The sequence below is a fragment of the Pseudopipra pipra genome, chromosome 1 (genome assembly GCF_036250125.1).
Source record: "Pseudopipra pipra isolate bDixPip1 chromosome 1, bDixPip1.hap1, whole genome shotgun sequence".
NCBI classification, from domain to species: domain Eukaryota; kingdom Metazoa; phylum Chordata; class Aves; order Passeriformes; family Pipridae; genus Pseudopipra; species Pseudopipra pipra.
In genome coordinates, this window is record NC_087549.1 from 28,946,654 (window position 1) to 28,974,194 (window position 27,541).

The window sequence follows — 27,541 nt, forward strand, 5'->3', positions numbered from 1 at the left end:
AGAAGGCTCAAAAAAAAAAAAAAAAAGAAAAAATAAAGGGAAGCAAATCAACAGAGGAACCCAACAGCTGGCAATACTGAAAGGAGGTATGAAGAAAGGATCAGCTCCGAGGATTCATTGGATGGATGTGCATGGAGATAAACTGAGCTATAATCTTGCTAAAGATTAGGTGAAAATGAAAATGCTGATAGTACCGCTGTATTTGGATTATGAAAAAAACAACCGATTGACCAACCAACCAACCAGCACTTTCCTGCAAAAGCAAATCCTTGCTTGGTAAACACCAAATGCAGATCCAGGCTCAAACCTTGAGCCAGCCACACATGTGACAGCAGTGCTGCTGCAGAATGGCATATGGGGTTTGAACTTGTTCTCAGGAAGTAAGAGCTCACTGGGTGTTAGGTCAGTCCTTACATCTGGGTGGAAACTTATAGTAATTGTGCAATTTCCCTAAAAAATCCCCAGAGATCTCAGTTAGGCATTTTGCCTTTGCAGCCTTTCCTGCCTTTGCTCTTGCAGTGCTTTTCATTCACAGTCCTTGTGAGTCCTTTACATCACGTAAAAATACGGTTATTTCTCAAAGACCTTGGTACAGCATTACAAAGTCACCAGTAACGGAGGTCCCTTTGGCTGTAATACCTGTCTTCATTGAGTCATGCTCACTTAACGGGGAAAAAAAAGAATAAAATAACAGCAAGACTGGATTTATCCATTTTTCCTCCTTTTCCAGGCCGGCCACCGGAGCATCCTTCAGCCGCGCAGTCCCCAGTGCAGCAATCGGGGCGGCGGCTCCAGCATCCGCCGCAGCGCCGGCCCGGCCCCAGTTGCTCCGCGCTGCTCGGGGACGGCCGAGCCCCCCGGGGCCCCGGCAGTGCCGCAAGGTGCGCAGCCCTGAGCCGGCTGCCATGTCCGCGCCGCGCCCGCCCCCGCGGCGCGGGGCGATGCGGCGGGAGCCGAGCCCCGCGCAGTCCCCGCACCGGCGCGCAGGGGGCGGCGGGGCCGCGCTGCGCTGCGCTCGCTGCCGGCCCGCGGCGCCGCCGCCGCATCCATCGGCCGGCTCCCGGCTCCTGCTTCCCTGCTCCCGGCGGGCGCGGGACATGCGCAGTGCCGCGCGCCTGCCCGCGCCGCGCTCCGCGGCCGCGCTCCGACCCTTCTCCGCCGCCTCCCCCCGACCCTCCTGCCGGGCGGAGGAGGGGGAGGGAACGAGGGGGAGGAGGAGGAGGGAGGGGAGAGAAGAGGAGAGAAGAGGAGAGGAGAGGAAAAGAGAGGAGAAGAGAGGAGAGGAAAGGAGAGGAGAGCGACGAGAGACGCGCCGCAACTTGCTGCCGCTGCTCCCTCCCCTCCGCTGGCCGCGCTTCCCGGCCCCTGCGGGTGCGCCCCGCGGGACGCCCCATCCCCAGGAGCAGCTCTGCGCGGGGCCGACGCCTCCCGGTGAGTTGGGGACGGGGCGCGAAGTTGCCATGTCTGTGTTTGAGAGGTGAGGGAGACCCGTGTGCTGGTGCAGTCGCGGCGGGGGCCGGCGGCGGGGCCGCCGCAGGGCTGCGGGGCTCGGGCTGCCCTTGCCTGGCCGCGGTCCGCGCTGCGGGCGAGCGCGGCGCACAGGCGGTGATGTGCGGGGGGATCGGGGCGGCAGCGGTCACAGGTGCAGGGCACGGCCCCGGCGGGGTCATTGTGCGGCTCTCCGCGGCGCGGGGTTACCGCGCCTCCCCGCTGCTGCCAGCCAGCCCTGTAACTGTGTTTCCATTCAAATCCTATTATGTGGTGACAGTCTCCAGTTTGTTTCACAGTGGCATCTGCTCTTGGGCTTGGAAAGTCCTTAAGAGGAAGGGGTCGCTGGGGAGAAAGGGGGCTGCTCCTCAAAGAGAGCTGCAAGCGCAGATTGTCCCTAACGCACTGTGTACTGCGGGGAGCTTTCGGGGCTCCGGAGAGGGAAAAGGAAAAACTGGCACATGGTCACAGCAGAAAGTTGTGTAGCTTGAGATGCTACAGACGCTAATGGGCCAATTATCTAAATAAACAAACGTAGTGATTTATAGGTGTCTGAACTATAATGCTGTGAACGATAGAGCTCTTTAACCTCTCTTTCTAATCTATCCCTCAGAGATTTGGTTTTAAGGAGAGTAATATATCATCTGTGGTGCTGAATGCTGTGGAGTTGATTACATTTGTAAAAGGAATGGCCTTTGAAATAATACTGAGCCATTAAGCAATAAATGCAGAAAAAAAGTGAGAAAGACCAATGATAAAATTTTGGCAGAAAATATTTCTCCCCTTCCTAGCAGCCTAGGAAGCCTAGAAGCCATGCTTGATTAACTTTTATCCAGAGTTGTTATTTTATTAAATTAAACTTCAATAAAACAAGTGTACTGTGTGAAACCAGAAGCAAATCCTCCCTAGTGCTCTTGAAGTCTGTGTTGCAGTTAAATGATGATCGGAGCAGCATCTGTTAAGAGAATTTGCAGAAACAAACACTGCTGAAGATACCCAGTAATGGAATTACATTGTCATTGTATTTATTTCTTGTAGATGATACAGAAGCAGACATTCCAAATTCTAGTGGGTTTTATTTTACATCTTTAAAAATCTTGTCCTCATAAATATACTTCTGTGTGAGGTGCAGATTCTGAGCCTGTGGGGCATCTCCTGCGAGGGGTGAGTGTCTTTTGCCCTCATCAACAAAGAAAATAGTACAGCATGTGTAACACCTTTCAGGTCTGAACTACAAGAGCAATTTTATCTTTAACCAGCATTTCAACACAGGATTTTATTAACATAAAACCCATATTCAGGTCAGCAATGGGGATCTGCAACTTCCAAATCAGAACCTGATCTGAAGGCAATGCATTGCTTATATGAATAAAGGTTATGGGATATGACAGTTAGCAAGCTCACCTATCTTTTGTTTGGTTCCTTTTATGAGATATCATTTAATGAGGAAAAGAAACAGGTAATCCATTGCATTTGAAGAAGCAGTGCTCCTCATAAGCCTCATTGCCAGGCATGTGAACATGAATGTGGCTTTAGATCATGTATTGTATACAAATGACTACTACTAGATAACTTTAGTTCTAAATTTATTCCACTATTAAAGTTATATTGATCAGAAAGTAGCAACTGGATTCCAAGTCCTAAATAAGAAACACTCGATAATCTAGAGCTAATTTATATTTTAAGAATCATGGAGGAATCCATGAGAAAAGCAATTGAGTTTTTCTTGCTGCCGGTGTGGTAGCATTTAGTTACAGAACGCTCCTTCCTGGGGCACTGTGTACTTCATTGACACACAAAGGAGTTAAATGTGTTTATCAGCTCATTGATGCCCATGGTAAAGTGCCCATGTAGAGTTCAATGGCTGGAACAGCACACAGTCCTTTTCTTTCCAGTAAGGATGGGGATGGAAAGCTGAGGGGCTTTTTCAAAGTAGTTCCAAAACCATATAATTCATAACTGCAAAATACAATGTAAGAATAAGATTAATAGACCAAGAAGGCTCAAAAACATTTTATAATATTAAATGAAACAACTGATCACTCAAATAACATTACCCAGGCTCCTATAGCAATGCCTCTGCTTCCAGGTCCTGAGAATGGAGCAAGTTTCGGGCACAGAGTGGCTCAGCCCCAGACCGGCAGCAGGGGCCAGGCGTGCTGCAGCCTGGTGGTGCTGTGGCTGGGAGGGAGCCCAGGCAGGGTGAAGGGATGCAGTATGCTGCCACTCACCCTCATCCCCAGGGTGCCAAGCTGGGACCAGGAATGCCCCCCTCCCACGTTTGAGGTTTTGCTGAATGTATGGCAACTGCTGGTCCAGGCCCTGTATGGAGCCAGCAGCAAATAGGTGCTGGACGAGGCCCTGGTTGTACAGTCTGTAGCTTCCAGGCAGGCTGCCCTGGCTGCTTGCTGCCCATCCTGACATCCCAAGGATGCTATCAGTTGCAGGTCTTATACTGTGTATAATGACGCCAAAAAATTTCTGGTGAGGGAAAAAATTCAAGACAGGTTCTTCCTCAGGAAAATGGTCCATTTCTAAATGTTCATATAATCAGATAACTGCTTACATTGGGTAAAGCATGGAAAGGGCAAGCAGTGCATGCTTGTTTGTGTAATACTGCTAGTCATAAACTCTAAGCTTTGCAATCCCTACGCTATCATGTGGGCTTTTGGAAGCCCCGTGAAAGCTGCAGCATGGATTAGGAAGCTGAAGTCTGAAGATTTGGCTGCAAATTTACTGCAGGTAGTTCAGATGGCCGTGGTTGCTGTTCCCCCATCTCCATCCTGGTATCCCTCACTCTCTGAATTGCCATGCTATGCCACAACTTCTCCGTCGGTCTCTCCTTCCCCCTGGCCCCTCGCCTCCCAGAACTCCCCTGTGCCACGCTGGCAGCACTGCCCTGCTTATGAACTGGGGTGAATGCCAACCTGCACGGTGACTCACTCGAGGCCCCAAGCTGCAAACCCCTCTACAGTTTCACTTTGCTTTTCTTCTGTGGTGAAGAAGCTCTTTTGCAACACTGTGCCTGCAGTTACCTGGGCAGGGGAGGATGAGGGTGATGGGACCTCCAAAGGTTGCTCCTGCAAAGGTGCACCAAGCACAGCTGTCGGATGGAGATGATGAGTGATGGGAGATGTGCCTTTGCTTCATGGATGTGATATAACCAAGTTTTAATTAAAGCATCCACAGTAGATTATTAGGGTAGATAAATACTGCCTTGTTACAGCCCTCTCGGGTCATATGTAAGCAGTATTCCTTTTAGAAAGGATGAATGAATAGTCAGTGTGAAGGATAAAGATCAGCATTGTTAATCACTCTGGAAGTCTTCCGTGGGAAAATGTAAACTCATGAGGAAAGATAGTGCCCATAAATGTCATTTAAGTATTTACATAACTTGAGGATAAAATTTTGATATTAAAGGCATGCAAGTATCAAGTCATGTTTGGGTTCCTGTTGGAGATAACTAGGACTTGTACAGTTGGCATTGGTCAGTGGGGGGCTGTATTTCTATGTAATGCTTTGCTAGCTGTAATGAAGAGCCTTCCTTCGGTGGCACCTGTGAAAAAAATCTGATTTGTTCTTGTCAACATGCAGATAAAAACAGTAGAAACTTGGAAGGCTGCGTCTGCTTAAACTCCTGTGCTTCATGAGGGGTAAACTCTTCACTTGTGGTGTTCCTGGGTAAGCAGTGTGCCAAGTGCTGTTATGGGAACCGACCATCCAGATACAGTTTGTTGCTGTTGATACATCTGCAGGCTTAGAAGAATGACTTCAGGTGGGGAAAAGTGGGTTTCCACCCCCATTAATAACAGGAAATGAGAGGAATTTGCCTCTACTGTTCTTTGATTTTGTAATTCTCACTAAAATTTCTTTTGTGCATTTCCAGCTCTCAGAATGTGATACAACTCTTGAAAAAAAATCAGTGTGCTTTCATGTAAATACGATGAGGATGAGCCTTTGAAAACATATCTAGCTGATGCTGATGAATAAACAAACTTGGCCAGGGTAAATCTTTTCATCTAACTTCAAGAGCCACACTGTAATGAAGTAAATATAGATGTACTTAATGGGCTTCTTTCAACTAAATACATAGCAAACCTTCTGAAGTAAGGCAAACAATTCTAAAATGGATTTCTAAGTGGCTTTTTTTTTGTTGTTGTCTTCATATTGGAGCAGTTTACTCTAGCTGGGCTAGGCTGGGAGTGGAGCTTGCTCCTGGAGCTGTGAACATGCTAGGGTGAATGCTGGCCTAAATGGGAGAGGGCAGAAGGAACGTGAGAGACCTGGCTCTTCTCCTGCAGTTGTTGTGCAGTAAAGGCAGGAAGTGCTCATTCCATGTGTAGTTTAAAACGTGTTATTTGATGAGTGTCTCCCCAGACGTCCCTTTGGAAGGCAGATTGTAGAAGAGGCTTTGAGAGGCAGGGAAACCTGCAGGGGCTGCTGCCTGTTCCCCCTTGGGTGCAGCTCAGCCTAGGCTACACTAAGAGAGCCATCCAAGTACGGGATGAGTGGCCACCTGCCTCTGGGGCCTCCTGCACATGATGTGCCACTGCTTGGCCAGGTGCTAACCTGCCTGGAGGGCTTGCTCTGCAGGACACATCCAGGCAGTGCCCCAGCCCGGGTCCTGGCTCACAGACTGCCTGAGCTGGGTATTAAAAGTGGCCTCGGGGCCATCATGACAGCTGCCATAGACACAGCCATAGGCACAAGGGTGATTGCAGTGGTTGTGGTGACTTTGGCAGAGTCGTCTTGGTTGGAAACTGAAGAAGTGGAGCTCAAAGAACAGTTCTGCAGATCTGGATGTTTACTGCATGACAGTGGGCTGGGTTCCTTTTCAAGACTTGCAGGATGATGGCTTTCAATGGTAGCATTTGGGAACAGATTAATAGTTTCTTGTGCAAGGTGTGTCTTGCACATACAACTGTTTGGTTTCACTGCCCTTGCTTTGTGAAGAAGATCAATGTGTAATGTTTGTATTTCCATTTCATGGATATGGAAATCATGGATCTTCTCTTTAAAAAGCACAGTTGTAAAACAATTTTACTTTAAAGACAAGTGCTTTGTTTTGAACCCTGTTCTGGAGAAAAAGAGGTTTACTTGGTCTTACCTTATCTTAGTAGGAAAAGTTCAGATCCATTATAGAATAAAACTCCATGCAAGGCTGGGCAATATGCTTTATAAGAGTTTGAGTATTGGACTTTTTAGATAACTACGTTGGCGTAATTACAGAAATTCTTCAGGATGAGCTTTTTCTTTGCTGAGATCTTGATGAGTAGGAAATACTGTAAAGAATTATCTCTATCAGTGTTAGAGGAATTTTGTGGAAGAGATTTAAATCTGGGAGACTGTTGTACTTCGAAAAACATAGTAGTGATTTAGCAATGTCCAAATTCAACTCACTGTTTGACACCTTGAATGGTCAGACCAAGTTTAGCTTGCTTCTGGTTGTGTTTTGCCATGTGTACAGAAGTGAAATGTACTAAAAATTGTTCAGCTTCGGATGTGTTCATCTGGGGATTTACTCATAAATAATTGATAACCCTCTGAAACAAAATCTCTTCATTACTCTGTGGATCGCTCACCTCTTCCCTCCCACACTAGTCGTTCTCACTGGCAGGGGAAGAAGGAGGTGCTGCTTTAATGAAGGTGCATGTCAGCCTCCGCTGCTCCTTTCCAAAGGTCATCCAGCTAAACAACAGCAATGAAATGCTTGACAAAGATAAACATTTTATGGAGACGTGGCATTTCAGTGTTTTAGAGGAACCACTAAGCTGCTGTATTTAAGACTTCTTTACATCCTAGTGTAGAGGCAGTGCTTATGATGAATTACTAAATCAATGAAATGTTTTCATCTGGTGTGCTGCAGGACAGGACATCAAATTAAGGGTCATTTGCTGTGCAGTACCAATTATAGTTGTAATATTTGGGCTTGATCTTCCATGATTTTACTGCTAAGGATACTGTTAAGTATCCTAGCTCAGACTGTTTACTGCAAATGGGACAAGTCTTGGCAAGCAGTGGTTTCTCGTTTGAGCAAGGGTTTGTGTGAGTTCCTATTACTAGACATTGATGCTCAGTGATGATTTTACTTTCCTGCAAAAAAAGAGGAGCCATTCTGCTACCCACTGACTTAAAGTCTGAGTTGATCTAACAAAATCTCATTTTAGTGGAAAAAATGTCTTAATGTAAGATCAGTTCATCTTTCTTTAGAAAGAGTTAGAGTTATTAGCCAAGTTCTGTAGCAGTCTTTAAAGGTGCTTATACTCGCTTGCATTTAATAGCCTTAACTATTACTAATGTACAGGAAATGTTCAAATCACATCATTGAGAGAGAACCCTAACAAATCTTACAGGTATTTTAATGTGAGGTTTCAGATGTTACTCTTGTTTAATTGAAAGGTGAATGCTATAAAGGCTTTGTCAGACTGCTGTTTCCAGATGACAGCACTTTCTATGGAGTAACTGGAAGTGCCAGAGTGCTGATCCCAGCTTTCAGCTTCAGGATTCATAGCTCAAACTCTTCGTTTTTTACCTGGCAGAAGTGTGCATCTGTGATGGTGTCTGGATTTCTGTCTTCCAAAGAAATACTGGTTTCGATCAAAGAAAATGCGAAAGATTTTCTGAAATGGTAATCGTATTCTGGCTGATATTGGACAGAACAGAGCCTTCGCTTCTTCTATAAACCACAAGATTAAGCTTGCTTATAAAGGATTAACAGAGCTCTCTTCTGTTAATTCGTAGTGGTGTAGTTGAAGTGCCTGATTCTACATCAGTGGAAAATCCATTATCAGTCAATGGGAATTTTGCAGCTGAAGCCAAAGGGATTAGAGATTCATCATTCAGAAGTGACTGAAGGGGAGAGAAAGCCCTGGGTATGCCTGTTGCCACACAGCCACTGGGGTGTGCCCACAAAAAACAGCAAAGGCAAATGTTCAGTTACCTCAGGCAGGCTATTCCAGAGTCATTTGAAAGGGTTCGTGCTGCTGTGCAGGGCTGCAGAGAAAGCTTACCTGGGGTGCTGCTGATGGTGGGCTGTTCCTCATGTCCAAGCAAGATGATTTCAAACTGGAAAAAGTACACAGAGAAAGATGACCTGACGTCCTCTTCTAGGGATTGTGCTGTGGTGGGGGAGAGTTAATGAGGAGGTTCGATGAGAGTAGGAGTTAGGAAGAGCCATGGAAGACAGGATCAGGTTGGGCAGTGAGGGGTGCAGAGGAGCATGGGTGCCTGCACGATGCTCTCGTACCTGCCACTGCTCAGGCTGCCACGCAGGCACATTTAAGAGACTGGAGTGTAAGGAAGAGACAGGAAGAAATTGCTAAAGAATTTGCTACAGATGGTGTTGAGAGTGATTTCCTAACAAACTGCACTGCCTGCAGAAGTTTCTTCATTCAATAAATAACAGCTACTTTTCCTTCTAGTAGAGTGGGTAGACCAACATTCGGACTGCTAGAGCCTGGAAACTAGAAAACCTGTGATTCCAGACTTATTTTAGTTGAGAATATTCACCAAACACATTCCAACATATAATTTTACTTTCTTTTGAAATGCTGTAATAGAGCTTAGCTTAAAAGTAGCTCTGATCCTGAACCTAGCTGTGGGAAAAAGCACAACCTCCATGACCTCTGCTGCAACATTTGGTAGTTACTTTTCCACAAATGGAAGCTAATACTTCACAAAGAGCTATTTGGATTAAAAATTACACTTTTTACAACAACTTGGTAAATGTAAATGCATTGTTTTGACCTATTATAATAGGCAAGATTGTGTCATTTAGGTTGGCAATTACAGAGGTTAAACGAATTTAATTGTCCTTTAATCTTGTTAAATGCAAAATAATTGAACAAGCATCATAGAAGGTTGGGGCTCTCGTTTGTAGCTTCATCATGTATTAATCTAACACATTAAATGAGAGGCTTTATAGATTTGCTTGCCTAAGGAAAAAGAAGAAGAAAATATAGAAAGGCCAAATTAGATATGTGTATATTCTGTCTCACACTTTGAGGTGCTGTAAAATATTGCCTCATTCTTAGTACATTTTGTAGGAAAGACATTGCTTTGCCCTTAGAAAGGTAAATGGTGACCTAATGGTTAAATAGTCTGATTAAGCTCATATTTGGATAGGCAAAGTCACTTGTGCAGTTCCTCTCACACTCTTCATATAGGAATGTAATGCGGTAATTGGGCAGGCAAAATAATATACAAGCGAACACACCATAAAAAGTTATATTTTGGCACTCTCTTGGCCATCTGAATTGACTCCCCTAGTTACAGGAGGGACTGTGCCTTCCTCTAGTTCAGCCTTTTTTAGAAGATGGTGTTGTCCTAACGCGGTGCAATAACAGTAGGGGCAGATGTGCTCTTCTTGCTTACCTTCATGTAGCTGGAGGGGATTTGAAAATTGGATATTTCTCTCTGTCTCTGCAGCTCCAAGTAGCCCTGACACTGCAAGCCATGGATTAGTAAAATAAATCCCTCATGTTCATAGTGAAGTGGAAAGTATAAAGAGCATTTTCTGCCTTTTTCCCCCCTCTTTTTAATGTGTCATTTGCTGGCTGGCACAGTGACCTCCATTTCACGACTTGTGATGTGATTCGCCACAGGGCTTTTCTGTGTGGGTTAATTAATCACACAAGGGAGTAGCAGTATGTGACATTATGCATATGGACCTAAGGTAAACAGTTACCTATAGATCACCTATAATGAATGTGCACTTGAAATATTATCTGTAATGCACTTTGATTTTTCTAATATGATTTTCTTTTCCTTTTGTTTTATCTGTTTTCTTAACTATGTCCTTGGTAATCAAAAAGGATGCAAACATACAGTCACCTTTTGGGGTTATAAGTGTAACTGAATTTGGAAAAAAATATTCCCGGCAATTTAGTACATGAAATTTGCCAGTCATTGGGAAATGTTTTTATGCAAGTAATGTAGAGGTATAACAGTTTGATTTTCTGAGGTGTCTTGGTGGACAGTCTGTCAAACCTTTTAAATTCTTCCAGTTAATTACACTGACTGAATTGAAAGCAAGAATTAATTTTTTTCCGTTCTTGAAGATTTAATTTCATACCCTTGATTTACATTTCAGTATCAGTTGTGTATTTTAATTTTTGTGAGTGAACCCTGAAGCCCTTCCTTGTGACTCCATCTTTAATTTTGCCTGACAAGTCCATCTCATTTCTGCGAAGTTAATACACCAGGAATTGATTAGCATTAACAGTCAGGTAAATTATAGGGAAAGAAGTGATGTCTGGGTCTGGTGTGGGATCTGACCAGTTACGCTGAAGTAACAGATGCTGATTTCCTGGTGATTCTGTTATCATCCTCCTCAACAGGTTTGGTTAAAACCAGACCTGGAGAAGAACTGGAGAAAGCAAACTAGGAGCAGATGATTGGTTTCCCACCAAAATGGGAAGTCATTATTATGAGGAAATTAGCTATATTATTTACTCAGCAAAGCAGGCAAGCAGCGAATAACTCAGCCTTTGTGTGTTTCCCATTTATTCAGCACTCAGGCATAGCGTGCAAAGGTAACACGGTGCAGTTGGTTCCCAACAGGCACATCAACACCTGTAGCTCGTGTGGGAGGAAAAGCCCAGTTTATGAAATGGGTAATGGAACTCTCAGGCTTCTGCAGGGGTGGCCCAAGGAGCTTGTTGCAGCTACCCTGAGACACCAAAGCCCTGGAGGTTTCAACCTTATGGTTGGCTGTCTGGGAACCTGGAAACTCTTGATTGATTTTTGTCACTTTTTTGCTTCTCCCAGCTGTGTTCTTGGCCAGTGGTAAAATTAGCACAAGTTGTTGGTTTTAATCAGCTGTAAATAATATTTTATTCAGGAAACACAGTAAACAAGAAAACTTGTTTTCCCTTGATTTTCTGAGCTAGGCAGAAATTATATGTTGCAATGGTGTGATTCCCTGAGAAGGAGAATTTCGAAGTCTGCAGTTTCCGTGTTCCAGCTGGAACTGTGCCTTGCTCCACAGAGCAGTTGTATTTTTTATATTAAATATTAACTTGTGTAATTAATTACACTGATGCTTAAAAAAAACAACCGCTTTAAACAGAAAAGGCTTTTTTTCATTGGATTCTAGAGAAATAAGGAAAAAAACCCCAAACAACAACAAGAGCAACCCAAAACCCCAAACCAGTGAAAACAGTGCACACAGAAACCCCTTGGGAATTTCTGGGCTGAAGGCATCTGTCAATAGGCAATAGGAAATTGATTTTCAGAGGTATAACTGATATTTTAGTGTTCATCATTTAATAAAAATTATGCTTCCTGCAGTTCATCAGCAGCTGACACTTAGAAAGATCAAATTCAGAAAAAATAAGTATGAACATTGCTGTAGGTAAATGACCAGAGCTAAGAGATTTATACCTTTTAAACACCTACCTACTGGGTTTTATTAAGACTCTAGTACCCGTGGTGTGTGTGTATCTGCATCAGCCTGACTGTATGCAGACAGGAGCAAGCTCTTGCAAAAAATTTAGTGTTGTTAAGTTAGTTATGTGCTAAGGAGCAAGGTTTTGGTGGCAGGGAGAAGCGCAGTACTGCTTTCTCTTCCTTCCTGCACCTGGTGTTCCAGTTTGGCAGTGGAGGAGTGCTGGGGCTGAAGGCATGCACTGCAAACTTAAACTTGCCTTTCCTCACTCTCCTGCATCATCCTCTCCAGTGGACTTAGGTCCCCCAGCCCTGGGAGTGATGGGTGTTTGGTACAGGAAAGGGTTAACTTTCAAAAGCATAGCCTGGCAATTCAGTGCCTGTGGAGCTTTAAATAAGGAGATGCTGATACAGTGCAGACTGTAAAGTGGACCTTGCTGGAGCATGTAGCCAACATGGGATCAAGGGATCACAGGTTATATGCTGACAAGAGTCTGGCTTCTGCTGCAGCAACTGTACCTGTGGCTGGCCTCAGCTGATGAGTGCTGTGCCCAGGGAATGTCACCTTCTGCTCTGCTGCAGAGAGCAGATAGGAGTTATCCTACATCCAAAGTTTGAACTTTGCCAGTGGTAGGCACTGGGAGCAAGGGGAAGTGCAGAGGCCTGCCCCTGGATAGGAGCAACCCCAGGAACCAGTATGTGCAGGGGGATGACCATTTGGAAAGCAGAAAAGGTGCAGGGGTTTGGGTGGACACCAAGTTGAACATGAGCCAGCAATGAGCCCTTGTGGGGAAGAAGGTGAACGGTGTCCTGCTCTGCATTAAACAAAGTAGTGACAGCAGGTGGAGGGAGGTGATCCTGCCCCTCTGCTGGGCACTGGTGAGGCCACAGCAGAAGTGCTGGGGCCAGTACTGAGCCCCAGTGCTGGAGAGAAATGGATGTACTGGAGAGAGTCCCACAAAGGGCCATGAAGACAACGAAGGGACTACAACATCTCTCATATGAAGAGAGGCTGAGAGAGCTGGGACTGTTCAGCCTGGAGAAGGCTGAGGGACAATGTCATCAGTGTGCAGAAATATCTGAAGGGATGGTGCAAAGAAGACAGAGCCAGGCTGATTTTAGTGGTGCCCAGTGACAGGACAAGGGGCAGTGGGCAAAAACAGAAACAACAGAAGGTGTTCCCTCTGAACATGAGAAAACACTTTTTTCATTGTGAGAGTGACTGAACACTGGCACAGGTTTCCCAGGAAGGCTGTGGAGTCTCCATCCTTGGAGATACTCAAAACCAACCTGGACGTGGTCCTGGGCAACTGGCTCTGGGAGGCCTTACTTGAGCAGGGGTATTGGGTTAGATGGCCTCCAAAGGTCCCTTCCCACCTCACTCTGTGATTCTACAACTCTTAAGCAGCTGTGCTGAATGGGTGGCAGGACTACTACTGTGCCACCTTCTTTGCAGGCAAAGTTTTTTGAAGAGAGCCTGTTCTAAAATAACAGTTCTCTAGTTTATTCTTTAAAAAGCTGAAAGAGGTTCTCCATTCTCACTGAAAAATTATAGTGATATACTCTTGGTACCTTATGGCTGCTTCTCGATTTGCTCCCACTTTTTAACCTTTAGTTTTTAAAAGATAAAATCTCTTCTATGTTCCCTGGATTGTACAGCAGGGACACAGTATCTGCCATCTCATGTTCCTGCAGGATGTGTGCAAAAGAGCAGTTATATCATCTCTGTTCTGACTACGTATGGGGAAAATGAGGGAAAATCTAATTCTTCATAGTGACTTAAGCCTGTAAATGTTGGACAAATCATGCTTATTGTGCAAACCCTTTCTCTTGTTTTTGAAGTATTTCCTTTCCTTTAAAGCCTGGTTCTTACTAGCTTAATTTCTGAGCCATTTGTAGCTGGCATCATGTCCCATGTGCCTCCACAGCATAGCAGATGAGGTGCTGAGCTTAGCTGTCATATTAATAGGCCTTAAGAAGTATCATATTCAAGACTCAAGGCAGGAGACTTTTATCAACACAAGCCTACAAACAGGGCTTTTGTAAACCACAGTGGTTTGGTGTGTCACTGCATGGTCCCTCCTCCTGGTGATTTAACAGCCACCTGGAAACAAACCCCACCAAATGTGCGGCTTTTGATGCATGCGGGAGCAGTGGAGCTGTTATCAGTGACCTCAGCCTTCTCCCTTTGCCTTGCAAGCTCATTTTGTATTAATTACAGGCATGGCTTTAATCTTTGTCAACAGTACAGCAGCAGTAAGAGTTATCCTTTGGCTATTGATGTCCAATTTGTTTTTATGACCTCAGTCTTTGTTTGAAAAATAAGGACTGAAGCATTTTGCATGTAAATTTATTTTGTATTCATGATTTTAAAAATTCACAAAGAATTTGATCTTAGATATACTGCTGCTGCCTTCTCAGTGTCAGTACAATTGCTCTAGTGCAATCCTTGGAGGCCATACTAGGTTTTCCACATCAGGGATAGTTTTTTGAGGCAAAAGAGGAGCAGACTTTAACGTAAGTTGTTTGATTTTTCCCGAAGGAGAAGGACTGTTCCCATTTCTGAGAGGATGAAATCCAAGCTTTTACACAGGTCTTCCCCAATTAAAGGCATGCACAAGAGCTTAGTTACCATTTACATTTTAAATATGCTTGCAATAGCAAAGACTTCAAAAGAGTAACAGCTGGATGTGTGACAGTGGCTAAGTGGCTGAGACCTCAGTGAGCTGCCAAATGGGTTTCTTCTTTTAACATCTGACCTAGGAAATGGATGTAGACTTAGGTAGGAACAAGTTTAGCCAAGAGAGATATCCCTTCCTCCAGAAAAGAGATTTTGTTCTTTGACTTTGGTACCTAAAGTCTGTGGTGTAGTAAGAAAAGTGCTTTGGAGGATTGGAGTTCATATGGCATTTTAGTTAGTTTAAAAATATTTAGGGAAGTTCAGAAACAGACCTCTTTGTTAACCAAAAGGTTGCAAATGTTGACAGGCACAGGTGTACATGAACAATGGCTATTGAGATTTTCATAACTGAAAATGTAGATTTCATGCCACTTTGGAATTTGCATTTTCATACCCCACTGTGGCTTTGGAGGGATTATACCTACAAACTCCTGGTGCAGAGAGGTAAGTGCATGGATGAAGTGACATTTGGTGCTACATTTGCTCTTTATCATACAAGAGATATATTTATTTTTAGTTTTGCTCATGTAAAAATACTGCAGTCCTAAAACTGAGAAGAAATATTTTTGTATTTCTGTCTTTTTGTTGCAACTAATTGATACAAGTCAGAGATGCTAATATCTGTAGCTAATAAGAAAATAAATCAGTGTTGGTTTTTTTTTTCTGATGTACATTTTATTTTCCTTATACTGTGACATCAGCAATGAACTCAAGAATAGCACTGCTGTTGCATTTAGGCAAACTTACCGCTCGTAATACAAAGAAAATACACACCAAGACTTCAAAGAGTTTCAGAAAAGTTCTGAATTATGTATGTCAAAATGTATCTTTTAAATTTTAGGGCTTTTTAGACAATGAAGTACTTGTCCCACACCCAAAAAACAGATCAGTTGAAAAAAGTCAGAAGAAAGAAAATTAATATCCTCAGGCTCAGCATGGGAATCTGCTTAAACACATTGCAAAAGTCACTTAAGGAATCTGTATATAAGCAAGCAAACAGTGGTCTGCTGAAAGCCCAAATGTTAGGAGTTGCTCAGACTACAGAAATATCCTTGAGCAGATGGGTATCTGCCCCTAATGATTCAAACAAAAAAACCCAGCCAGACTGTGTTGAATTGAATGCAAGCTGAGCATGAAGATCTGAAAAGGATTTTGAAGGGTAAAGTCTGCAATGTAAAAGAGAATTATGAGCTGTGTATATATCTGTCAAAAGGTGGATACCTGTAAGAGCACTGGTAGGCATGCAGGGTCACCTGACAGGACATCAGAAAAAATGAGATATCAGTTGAATTGGTCATTGCAGGAGAATTTGGGCAGGTGTTGCGTTGAGTAACAAAGATGAGAAGTTGTCAGACTGATGAGGTGTCACAACAGAAATGCTGAGAATACAGAGGTGTGACCATATGTTGTACAGAGGATGGGCAGTGCTCTGAAGAGGCAGCGCTGCTGACAGAAAACACACCACGTGCGTGGATGCTGCAGCTGCACTTTGCGAACCTCAGCAACTGGATTTCAGTTTAAAAACCCTGAAATATTTGGTGGAAATTTGGTTATGATTTTGAACTGGCTGGCAGTGACAGTCCTGGGAGGGTATGAGTTACCAGGTGGACAGTTTCTCTCCTCAGCCCAATCCAGCTCCCTCCTTTTGACTTCTGCTGCTTCCCTTCCAAGTGGGTGAGCACAGCAGCCCTGCTGCCTTCAGTTCCTGTCGTCCTGCCTGCAAGCCCCTAACTAGCTCCACCATCTAAGTCCATCCTCCCTGAAGTCCATCTTATAGAGCAATGGGCTTTATAAAGAAAACTCATTCTTTACAAGGTATTCATTTTCAGTTTCCCTCTGATCTGCGAAAGGAAAGAAAAATAATGGAAAAAATGGGTGCTTGGCCTTTTGGATATTTCATGAGAAGGCTGTATTATTTATAAATAATTTATGACTTTGAAGCCACACACTTTCTCCCCAGGTTATATGTCTTTTATAACTGAACTGTGTGATTTACCTTAAATTGCCCATCTGCCATGCATCATGAATCTCCATTCAGAGCTGTTTCTCCTCTCCTGTACGGCCTTCACCCGTGGATAAGAGATTTGCATAAAATGATTTCTTCATGTAAATGTGATCGGGCTGCAGCTCTAGCATCTTGTTATAATGTATGTACCAATCCCCTTGAATTGGGCTAGCGTCTGTCTTGGTAATTGAATCTGTTTGTTTGTTCCTATAGTTTGGGGAATTATCAGAAAGCAAGATGCATGTGCTGACATGCTTTTACTGCAGCCTTCGTAGCCTTACCCTATCCTAAGGCTGCTTTGAAAAAAAACAAGAGGAAAACGTTGGGATGGGGGTCGGTAGTGCTGCAGCTCAGGCAGGGGCTGGGGCAAGAGCCAGGGGCTCCCTGGGGGCAGCCTGGTTATCTGTTCTGGTCCTGAGCCAGGAGGCTGCCCCCCTCCCTGTGGGGGACAACCCGCCCAGGGCCCAAACAACCGGTGTTATTAAAATGGTTTGTAAGCCAGAGAGATAAGGAGCCCTGCCATTTCAGTTTGTGTCACTCAGACTATGACATGGGGCTTGATGGGGGTCTGTGAAGTGCCGGGCTGTGTGAAGCCCCTGGCTGAGAACAGAGCAACCAAGCATCTCACAGACTGTACCCCTCTGCTCCCCATAGTCTCCGCCTTGCATTTGTATTTTTGCCCCTAATCACTCTTTTTGGCTGACCCTCTTCATTCATGGTCTCTCCTCCCTGGCCTCACTTTCCTTGCTCTGTTTGATTTTTCTTTCTGTTCTTCCAGCTCCTTTGGTACCTGTCTTGTCCCAGCTTCTGTGATCTTCCTGGCACCTCCTCAGGTGCCTTTACTTAAAATCCCTTTACTTAAAGCATGAATAACTGAAATAATGAGACACAGGCCAGTTTTCCCCCATTGTACACATATGCATATGTATGCCCTCACCCACTCCCTTGTCTCTCATCCTTCTGTCCTTTTCTGCAGCAGTCTCTGGAGAATGAGATTATGTTTTGGTGTGTATTTAGCACATTTTTGCTGCCACTGTGTGAATAGCATTGACTAATGGTAAATATATTTTGGAAACTTAGAGTTGTGTTCTAATGTTCATTCGGTCTAGTAATGCCTGAAAAAGGATCATGTAGCTTAGTCTGTCATCACCATCAGTAAGATGTTTTCCTGTATTGAGGTTGCCATTGCATAGTTTTATAATTTTGAGGTTGGAAAGGAAGATAAATTAATAGATGATATGGCCTCTAATAATTATTTAATGTTTTTGTAAGAATGTTAGTGTTCTGAATAATGGTTTATGGGAAATATCTGCTAATTTAGGTAATGAAGATAGTATTTCGATCAGGTGTGTAGTAAATGCAGAAGTTGGTGGGTATTTTTTGAAGGCTAGTACAGCTTTCTGTAATTACCAGATAGATAATATGAACTTGCCAGATCCAACATGCTAATGATTGCCTTCCAGCTTTAAGAAAGACAGAAATTATATGCTAGCAGTGTCTGAACGAGATTCTGCTTTGCTAGTGTAATAAAACATACAATACTGTGCTCTCTTGCCATTGCATAAACATCTGTGAATATGTCCTCAGTCTTTCAATACAGAAAAAAATGAAGATGAAGCTAAATTTACTTTAGGAGTACTCAAATGAGTATTGATGGCTTGGGAATGCTGGGTTATCAATAGAAGATGAACTGCTTTGCTGTTGTCTGACACTTTGTACGGCTGTCTCATGAATCACATTCAGATAAAAGGTAAATGCTCTTACTGTCCAATTTTGCTGTTTTAAATTGCTACCTTTTCAGCTTTGGGCGCAGATTTCCTGAAGCGAGCTCTCTGTGGCTGAGATGCAGGGTATCTTCTTAGTGATGACTTTTTTTGATCTGGCTCTCGACTGTGGTGCCTGATTAAAGGCAAGTCTGCTAAGATCCTGGCATATGACAGTGATCTGCTGTGCTCTCTGTTTCACAGGCAACTTAGCACTGGTCTGTGCTTGGCCTTTAGGAGGACAGTAAAGAGAACTGTGTGTGGGTACTATTCTTAAATATATCACATACCCTTGATGCCTTGCAGATGGGTCTAGACTAAAGGGGAAGAGAGCACTTTGACTGTTACGCTACTAGCCGTTTTATTATTTGCATCTTGCTGTATCTCACTTTTAAAGGAATAATTTGCAGCCCACTAACCCCTGTGAGATGAAGAGAGTTCTTTCCAGTATACTAAAATGCAGTTAGTATGGGGGATTACTACAGAAGAACATGGAGACCTTCAGTCTTTCATATTTATTACCATTACGTTGGGACTGTGGAGGCAAAGGAGCAGCCTGAGGTAGCAAGTAACCATTGAGAGTAGAAAAAAAAAGGGCCAAAAATGGTCTAAACTGCAGCAACAGTATTCCTGAATCTGCAGGAAATCATCTGATCCTCAGTTGATATAAAATATGCTTACAAGTACCAGATCTTTTGAAATTGGTGTCTTTGTTTCAGAATTAAGCCATGCAGCCCCATTTACTGGGATATTGCTACAGAAAGGTCTCTGGAGATACAAGGCATTGACCTCACCTGTTTGGCTCAAGAGCTGTGAACTAGATCCCACATTGCAGAAGCATACTTTGCAGGAAAGGGGGAAATTCTGGGAGAAAGCTTTTGCACACTTATTCTGATTTATCCTGAAAACCCCATAAATTAGATACCACTATTAATGGTGTGTGTTTATACTGGTCAGTGTTAGGAGTAAGAGGCAAGGCTCAAATTTTCCTGCACTTCTTTCAAGGTGTGACTGTAGAAAACTCTAGCTGGATACCTTCCTGTATTAAAAGTCTCAGTATCTCTGTCACTTGTACTTGTCTAGCTAAGGTGAGGACTGAAAAAAATGTTGCCTGAGGCTTTAAGGGTGATTTGGGCACAGAACACTCAAGTTCATTGGTAGGTGGAATGCCAGGAAATTGACTTCTATGGTTTTGAATGACTGCTGCTTATTCTCTTGTCTTTCCTATCTCTCCTCTACCCAGAATCTTCCCTTCAACTTGCTCTAGCTGATTATATGGAATTAGAATTTATTGAAATGACCGCATCAGGCAGTGGTGAAATCTCCCCCCACCACCACTTTTTTCTGGAAGCTAAGAGGCTGCTTTTGACATCCAAGTGTGTTGCCGAGTTGCTTTATGTCCTAGTTAGAACAGCTGGGACCAGTTCATCACTGTATGAGTGTAACCCAAAACTGTGTATTCTATAGCCTTCCATGCCATTTCCCAGAAACTGTTGTCAATAGATCATTTACACCCTCTGCTCAGAGCAGCCTGACTCCTCAGGCTATAAACTGGGTGTTAAGAGGCCTGCGAGATAAGAGGATGCCCCCTGTCCTCACACCCATTGTGGAACTCCCCACCCTGAGGGAAGTACTGGACATTCCTGCCTGAACTGGAGAATATATAATCTTGGAGTCTTGGAACTTTTTTAACCACTCGTGGGATCCAGAGGAAGACTGCAGACCACCGCTCTCAACCAGACTGCAGCCACCACTTTTCAACCAGACTGCAACCACCACTCTTGACCAGACTGCAACAGCACTCTCACCAACAGGTTTTCCCCTCTGCCTTTTCTTTGGACTCAGGGGACCCAAAGAACACCACTCTGTTCATGCCCCAGAGTGCTGGGTTATACATTTGGGTTTTGTGGGTTAAAACCAATTGTTTGTCTGTATAATCGTACTTATTGTATTATTTTATTAAATTGTTATTCTGACTTATAATCTCTCTTTTTGAGTTGGGTTCATTTCCCCTGCCAATTTGCCTTTAAACCAGCACACTTTAAAAACTACTTCCGTACTGGGTCATGGGAAAGGTTTTCAGAGCAGTATTTTACCCTGATGCATCTATAATCTAGCAGCAGCCATCAGCAGCATTACTTCTGCAGCTTTTTCAATAAAGTAGTAAATCTCACCGTGATTTTTCCTGGGCTCTGCACACCGGTTCTGTGTATTAAATTGCACAGAGAACACAGCATAAGGGAGTGGTTGTGTACTTATCAGTTACCATGGAAGTAATTAAGGGCACACCTAGCCTAGTGGGCCCATGAGCACTCAGATCTGGGTATACAGTCCATGTGACACATCAGAGTGAGAGTGGGGCAGGTGTTCCAGCCCTTGTCTCACTCCTTCCATTGCATCATAGCACCTGGATGTGGGGTTCCAAGGGAGCCCACACACCCCTGCTTTGCTTGCCAGTCTCTGGAAATCTGGGAAGAGCTGCAGTGACAAGAGCACCTGAGTATTTCTGGCAAGTTTTGGACATTTGTTTACTTAAGTGGATGTTTTCTCCTATTCAGTCATATCAAAAAGATCTGGCCGCCCATCTCATGCAATTTGCCAACCTTGTCCCTGTCTTGTCTGGCAGAAGGTGAGGGTCGTTTTTTCCACTTCTGTGGCTGTACTTGGAAAACACTAGCTATGATGGGAGACATCAGTACCCTGACCAGCTGTAGCTGGCTCCTCACAGCCTCCTCAATCCCAGTTTTCCTTGCTTTTCCTTACTTTTCTTCCATTTCCTTACTCTTGTTCCTGTTCTCACAGGAGTATGCCTTTCTCTTTTCAGAAGGCAGTAAAAAGCACCTCTCTGACATAAAGCTTTTTCTTAGGTCATGTCAAGTTCTGTCTTCAAAGAGTAGAGATACTTGAGCTTCTCAAAGAAGAAGGATGCCAAGACCTTTTAACTCTGGCAGTGAAAAGTGCTTTTCTTAGGCTTCATTTTCAGAAACATATGCACTGTTTTAGTGGAGATACCCAAAATTACATTTAGCACGAGGCTACATTTTTTAACAGTTGAAAATTATCTAGAAGGGGGAAACTGCGCAACAGCTGTAGCAGGCAGCACCACTGCCAGCTTCACCTCCTCCTTCACATCAGGAAATGCCAATTTGACTTTGAATGTCTTCAGAGTCCTTTTTCACAACATGTTGGCAAATATGCAGTCTTGGAAAGATTTACTATGATGCTGCAAGTTTTACAAGGCTCCCAGTAGAGTCAGTTGTCCGAGGAGGAGGCGATGCATGAGCAGTGAACTGCTGCCTGCTTTGCTGGTTTGTAAGAGTTAGTTGAGGAGTGAGAGCCCCACTTTGGAATTTGAATTGTTTGTGAGTCCCTTGATGGTAGGACTGCATGTGCATTTGTATATCTCCTAATCATCCTTCCTCCAAGACTGGTTCTATGTATGTAAATCAAAAAATAAAAGACACCTCACAAATTACAGGAGCCTGTATCACCATGGTCTTACCATTTTATAGAAGGGTCAGACAGGGATGCTGATATCTGGAGAAGGATTGGTGGTACGACAGAAACTTCACAGCTGTTGAAGCTGATTTTTGAATTTTTAATGGTAAACTTGAAGAGCAGCCTTATGTTGTTCAAGGTCTGTCTATCATGTACTTTTTCCAAGGTAGTAGAATGAACACATGATCCCCAGGAAGTTAATAATAATTCTTTCATGCTGGGAAAAAAAGTGAAAGGAAAAATGAGCTACATAAGATTTGCCTGTGACATTTGAAGTCCAAATGGGAGTTTGTCTGAGTAATTTATCTTTGGGTATTTGCAGGAGGGAGAGTAGGAGAATATGAATAAGGGCATCTTAGTTACGTTTGAGCTTTCTGATAGATAAAGAGAATTTTTGGTGGCTCTGTCTGGCTGGAAGGTCTATCTGTGTGATCTCTTCTCTGGCAGATGGAAGATAACACTAGGAGGAGTACTTTAATTATCAAAGCATGAGAATTACTCCAGTGCAGTATCACCCTGAGACACCGCTTTCTTTCAGAGTGACAGGTGATGTTTCTGGGATGTTAGAGAGAGCTGATTTCCCCCTGCGGCACTGAACTTGTGTACACCAGATTTTCTCTGGCAGTATTAAACTTGTCCACATTGTGTATCTGTTGCTGGTGAGAAAAGAAACAAAAATACAAAGTATCCTTACAGAGAACATAGCAAGTGCAAAGGGACTGAAGGAAGAGGATATGTTTATCGATTTGATTAATATTTCTTTCACAATCTGCTTAGATTCTTTGAGTTCCTACAAACTACTTTTTGAAACATGTAAAAGATGATTAGACTGACATAAATTGAAAACTTTCTGCATGGAGAGATTCTTTCTCAAAGTGCGTAGCAATTTTCATTTCCCACTGTTGTTGGCTTTTTGCTTGCACAGGTGTTTGAGCAACCTCACGTTTCCATCAAGACTTCTCTTTGCAGTGTGCAGGGTTCCATGTGAACCTACCAACAGTCCTGCATCCAGACCTTCCTTTAATTTCTAGGAATAACATTCAGCATGTTCTTGTGAGCATCAGGAGTTAACTAATGGAGGCACCTTCTGTGAATTGCCTACAACTTTGGCAGTTTTCTGGTGAAAAGGCTAGAAGTAATGTTCCATGAGGAGTGGCTGAGGACTTTGGGCTTGTCTAGTTTGGAGAAAAAGATGGTGAGGGGCAACCTCTCTACAGCTTCCTGAGCAGGGGAAGTGGAGAAGGAGTCGCTGATATCTTCTACTTGGTATTCAGTGATAGTATATGTGGGAAATGGTTCAAAGCTGTGTCAAGGGAGGATCAGACTGGACAATGGGAAGCATTTCTTTATGAAGAGGGTGATCAAACACTGGAACAGGCTTCCTAGAGAGGTGGTTGATGCCCCAAGCCCCATCAGTGTCTGAGACACTTGGACAATGCCCTAAACTTTTGGTCAGCCCTGAATTGGTCAGGCATTTGGACTGTTGTAGGTCCCTTTCAACTGAAATACTTGGTTCTTTCTGATTATTTTACAGTTTGGATGCTGGCTGTACAGTGGAATGTGCTCATGATACACAGCAGACCATGAGGTTGACAAAAGTCATGTCTGTGAGACCATATTTGCCTCAGTCACCATTCCCTTTGCTCTGGAGGAGGTTAGGAGAAAGCCATTTGAGGTAGCCCTTTCATACATGTAGACTATATATTTCCCAATTTATCCGTGCTTATCAAGGCACATCAGGGTAGACAGTTTGTGTCACACCTCCATCCAAATTCATAAATGTGTATAGAGATCTTCTTGTTGATAGAAAATACTCAGGTAGGTTCTTTCACTGTCCATCCATATGGATCACTGTATACGAACTGGCCCCTTTTACCACATAACTATTGTAGCCTCATCTGTGACATTAACTTATGTTTGTACAAGCAGTCTGTGCTTTGTTCCTTTGAAACCTGGGGCAGATTAGGAACAGTCATGTTTTGGGCAGGGTTTCTGAAGTGATGTGAAGAACTACTTTCTGTGGAGCCTCCCTGTATAATTCACAGGTACATCTTGCTATCCACCCAATTACTACCTGTATTACTACTACTTGCTCAATCCCGTTTTTCAACATGAAGTTCTTAATCATAGCTCATGTCATATCTTCAGGAAGTGCCACTGCAGTAATCCCACTGCTGGTCTTTTGCTGTCTTTCAGTGCTCACCAGCACCAAACAATAACAGAGGGTACACCGTAAACAGCTAAGGTTCCAAATGTCAAACCTCAGGATCCTGTTACAAAGAAGTTAAGACAATAGATGGGTTACTCTACAAGCTTTAATTGAGATGAAAATGTTTATTGCTTCTTAAATATTTTCTCTGTTTTATTTTAATATTTATAAAACTTTTCCTGAGTTAAGTAACTTCAGTAAATTTACTTTTCTATTAATACCCTAACATGGCTGTGTGGAACTGGCATGTGATTAATAAATTTAATGGAGTTTCAGTCTTGAATGTGATTCCTTTGGTATGCTCTCTGATTTTTTTCTCTTTGCTATTCACATTGGCTGCCTGAGACAGTCCGTAATTTTTTTTTTTGGCGTAACATTCATTTTTATTTCATAGTTGATAGCATTATTATTTTATCAAATAACATGATAAATTGGTACAGCAAGACTGCAGCAGCAGTCAAAGCACTGATGCTTTCTAAAGGTGCACTTTACCTCTGCTCTCTTATCGCTGCCCATTTCATTATTTGCAAGTTGATTACAGCTGCGTTTCTCAGGGGCTATGAAATATTCAGCAGCCCAGACTAGCCTGGGGAGAATTGCAGTATTTGCAGCCAAACACCTGCCCTCCAAGGCAAAAAAGAACCAAAAAGTTCCTGTGTTTAAAAGTTCTTGTGTTTAAAAGTTTTAAAATTCCTTATTTTCTTTAGCTTCCCACAACACTGGCTATAGGACATGCTAATTAGAAATTGCAAACTTGACTTATGCATGTCATTGCATGGGAGGAAGAATAAATATACAACTACTGCATTTCTGCTGTACTTGCCTGGCCACAGTAAAGAAGGAAAAAAAGTGTTGGTATAATTGGTTGCCTGTGTGTCAGTGTGAGACAGCTGACATTTGGGGTGGAGTTGGGAAAAAACCACTCTGTTAATGGCAAAAATGAACACTACCAGTTATGTTTTCACACTGTTTCTCTCTGGAGGGCTACCCAGCAATGATTGACTGAATGTGCAATATTTTACCAAGTAGGAAACAGATAAGATTTTTATAAACAGGAAATTCCATCATTAAAGTAAAGAAACAATTGCTTTGACCTTGACACTGAGCGAGTAAGGCTAGCATTGTGATAATTGAGAATGTAGCTAAGCAACAGTTCTCCAGGAGCATACACTGCTTTATTTTTAGTGGAGTATGCCAGTAAGGGGAGGAGACACATGGATATGAATGAGCAAAACAACTGGTTAATGCTTACCTAAAAGAAAAAAAAAAAAAAAAATATTTCTTTGTGAAAAAAGTTTGAGTTGTAATATGTGCTTATCTCGATTTTAATTTGGGCTTACATCGAAAGAAAGTAATTGAATCAGTATATCCTTCTGTGGTCTAAATAGTCAGGTAGCCTGACAGTCTCTCTGATTTCTTAAGTTGCTTTAGAAACTGAAAATTAATGGGGTAGAAGAAAGAGCATATTCCTTCAGAAATAATCTATTTTATATCTATTTCTGCTTACTTTAGTGGTAATTATGTTTCCTAATCTTACAGGTTAGCACTTTAAACCCTAATTTATTTATTGCTCTAACTTTGGTTTAAACCAGTCTTGCAATACCTCAGTGAGCTACTTCCCTACAAAGTTAACCGTGTACGACCCTTTAAATCTGAAATAAACATCCCAAGGAACAGAAGGTACTTTCTTCTACCTAAGTCAATTTACAAACCAAACTAGTTAATTTTTCATGTAGGAAATGGAAAAAAAAAAGCCGTCTGATAAGTTAGTCATTTTTATTATGTAGCCATTGCAGGACAAATTGCCTCCACATGGTCACTCTGTTATCCTGTAAATAAAAGCATGTGTTGCAAGGCTGGTGCTGAGGGAAAATTTGCACCCTCTTTACCTCTCTCTGTTCCTGGTAAATCTCTCATCACTGACCTGGATGCTCCCTCCTTAGACAGTAAACCAATACGATTACTAGGTAACAAAGAGTTTCTACTCATCAAACCCAAGCAGTTACAGAAATCTCTCTGAAGATACTGTCAAATGGAGGAATATAAACAACCCTAACTTTACATATAATAGCTTTTAATTCTTATTTGGTCTATGAAATCTGTATTATTGGCAACATTGCATAGGTGAGACAATAAAAATATCCTAATTCTCAGCCTAACTTCTTTATCGGGTCTTTGAAAGCCAGAAGATAGTTTACAGACAAAAATAATAAAAAGGAGTTTAAAGACTGTATTAGTTCCTCCTGGGTATTTTAAATATGGGAAGAACACCTTTTCCTAAAGTATTTTTCTCTCAATATGATTTTAAATTTGATGAACCAGAGAACAATGTATATTGTCATATTCTTATCATGTTGCATAGCTGAATTCAAAATTGTGATTTTTAAATTATTTTTTTTTTTTGCCTAGAAGGAAGGTTTGTCAATACTATATCTCATTTGAACATCAAGCCCTACAGAGACTCCAAGATAATTGTTTATGCAACTGCTTTCTGTTTCCTGTGCTGGTCAGCTTGGCTTTAGTTTGGTTTTCTGAAGACCCCTGTAATTTATGGAAGTGCCAGTGCTAAGCAATTAAACTGGGTAGCAGCAATGTTACAAATAGATTTTACAGAAGCTGTTGTTTACAACATTGTGATCCATGATGAGCTGTGTGCCAGTGTGCATGAATAAAATAAAGATGTCACACATTTTGAAAATGCAGTTGTTGTTTTTGTGTCTTAAAAAAGCAGCACTACCAGTCCCAGCTGAATGGTAAAATCAGCTGAATGTGGGTTTGTATATGGTCATTCAGAAAGTCTTTCCTTACCCCTCAGCATCCCAGTCTTCTAGCTGGTTGTCTTCTGAAACTGTGTGAGAGGCATCATGTGTCCTGCAGCGCTGGCACAGGCTTTCCTGCTGCAGGTGATGGCCAGATTTGACCAGTGTATATATGATATATGTATATATCATGGTCAAGCAAAGCAATGACCACCTCACTGGAAATTACCATTTTAGCTCACTGTGCCAGGTTCATAAAAGCTGTTTCTGCTGTTTCAATTGTGATAGATGCCACAGATCTATACATCAATTTGCTCATTTCAAAGCTGTTTTAAAGCATAGCTAATGAGGTCATACGGGTATGCACAGAAACGAAACAAAATAGACTGCTGGGGGTTTGTATTTCATGTTCAAGTTACAAAAAGCTATTCCACTGCACTGGATGCAGAAAAGAATATTGTGGTTAGGAAGTTAGCATGGGCATGCAGTCTGCAGAGCATAGCTGGTACTTTTGCTTGGAGACCAACAAGATCCAGCCTTCAGGATGTAGACTGGTGTTGCTCATATTCATTTACTGGAGGGTCTGATGAGATTTGAGCAACACCAAATTTATATTGGGTTGCCACTTAAATAATTAAAAATTCCCAACACTTGGCAGATGGCGAATTTTCAAACACTGCAGTTATCTTTTATTCCAAGTGTCCCAGCCCTTGCTGGGTGGCTGTTACTAACACGTCATGATGTGGGACCAGA

General features: G+C 42.8%; 1 protein-coding gene and 1 long non-coding RNA gene across 2 annotated transcripts in view; both read left to right on the forward strand.

The window, feature by feature from the left end:
• The first annotated feature begins 1,078 nt into the window (after positions 1 to 1,078).
• The window catches only part of PAG1 (phosphoprotein membrane anchor with glycosphingolipid microdomains 1), a 112,487-nt gene continuing 86,024 nt past the window's right edge, over positions 1,079 to 27,541 (forward strand). Inside the window, exon 1 of the mRNA XM_064650033.1 lies at positions 1,079 to 1,431. The gene's annotated coding sequence lies outside the window, so the exon portion shown is untranslated. The remainder of the gene's footprint in view (positions 1,432 to 27,541) is intronic.
• LOC135411882 (uncharacterized) lies at positions 20,447 to 26,731 on the forward strand. Its single transcript, XR_010429366.1, has 2 exons — positions 20,447 to 23,495; positions 26,439 to 26,731. It is a non-coding gene; the product is annotated as an uncharacterized LOC135411882 (long non-coding RNA).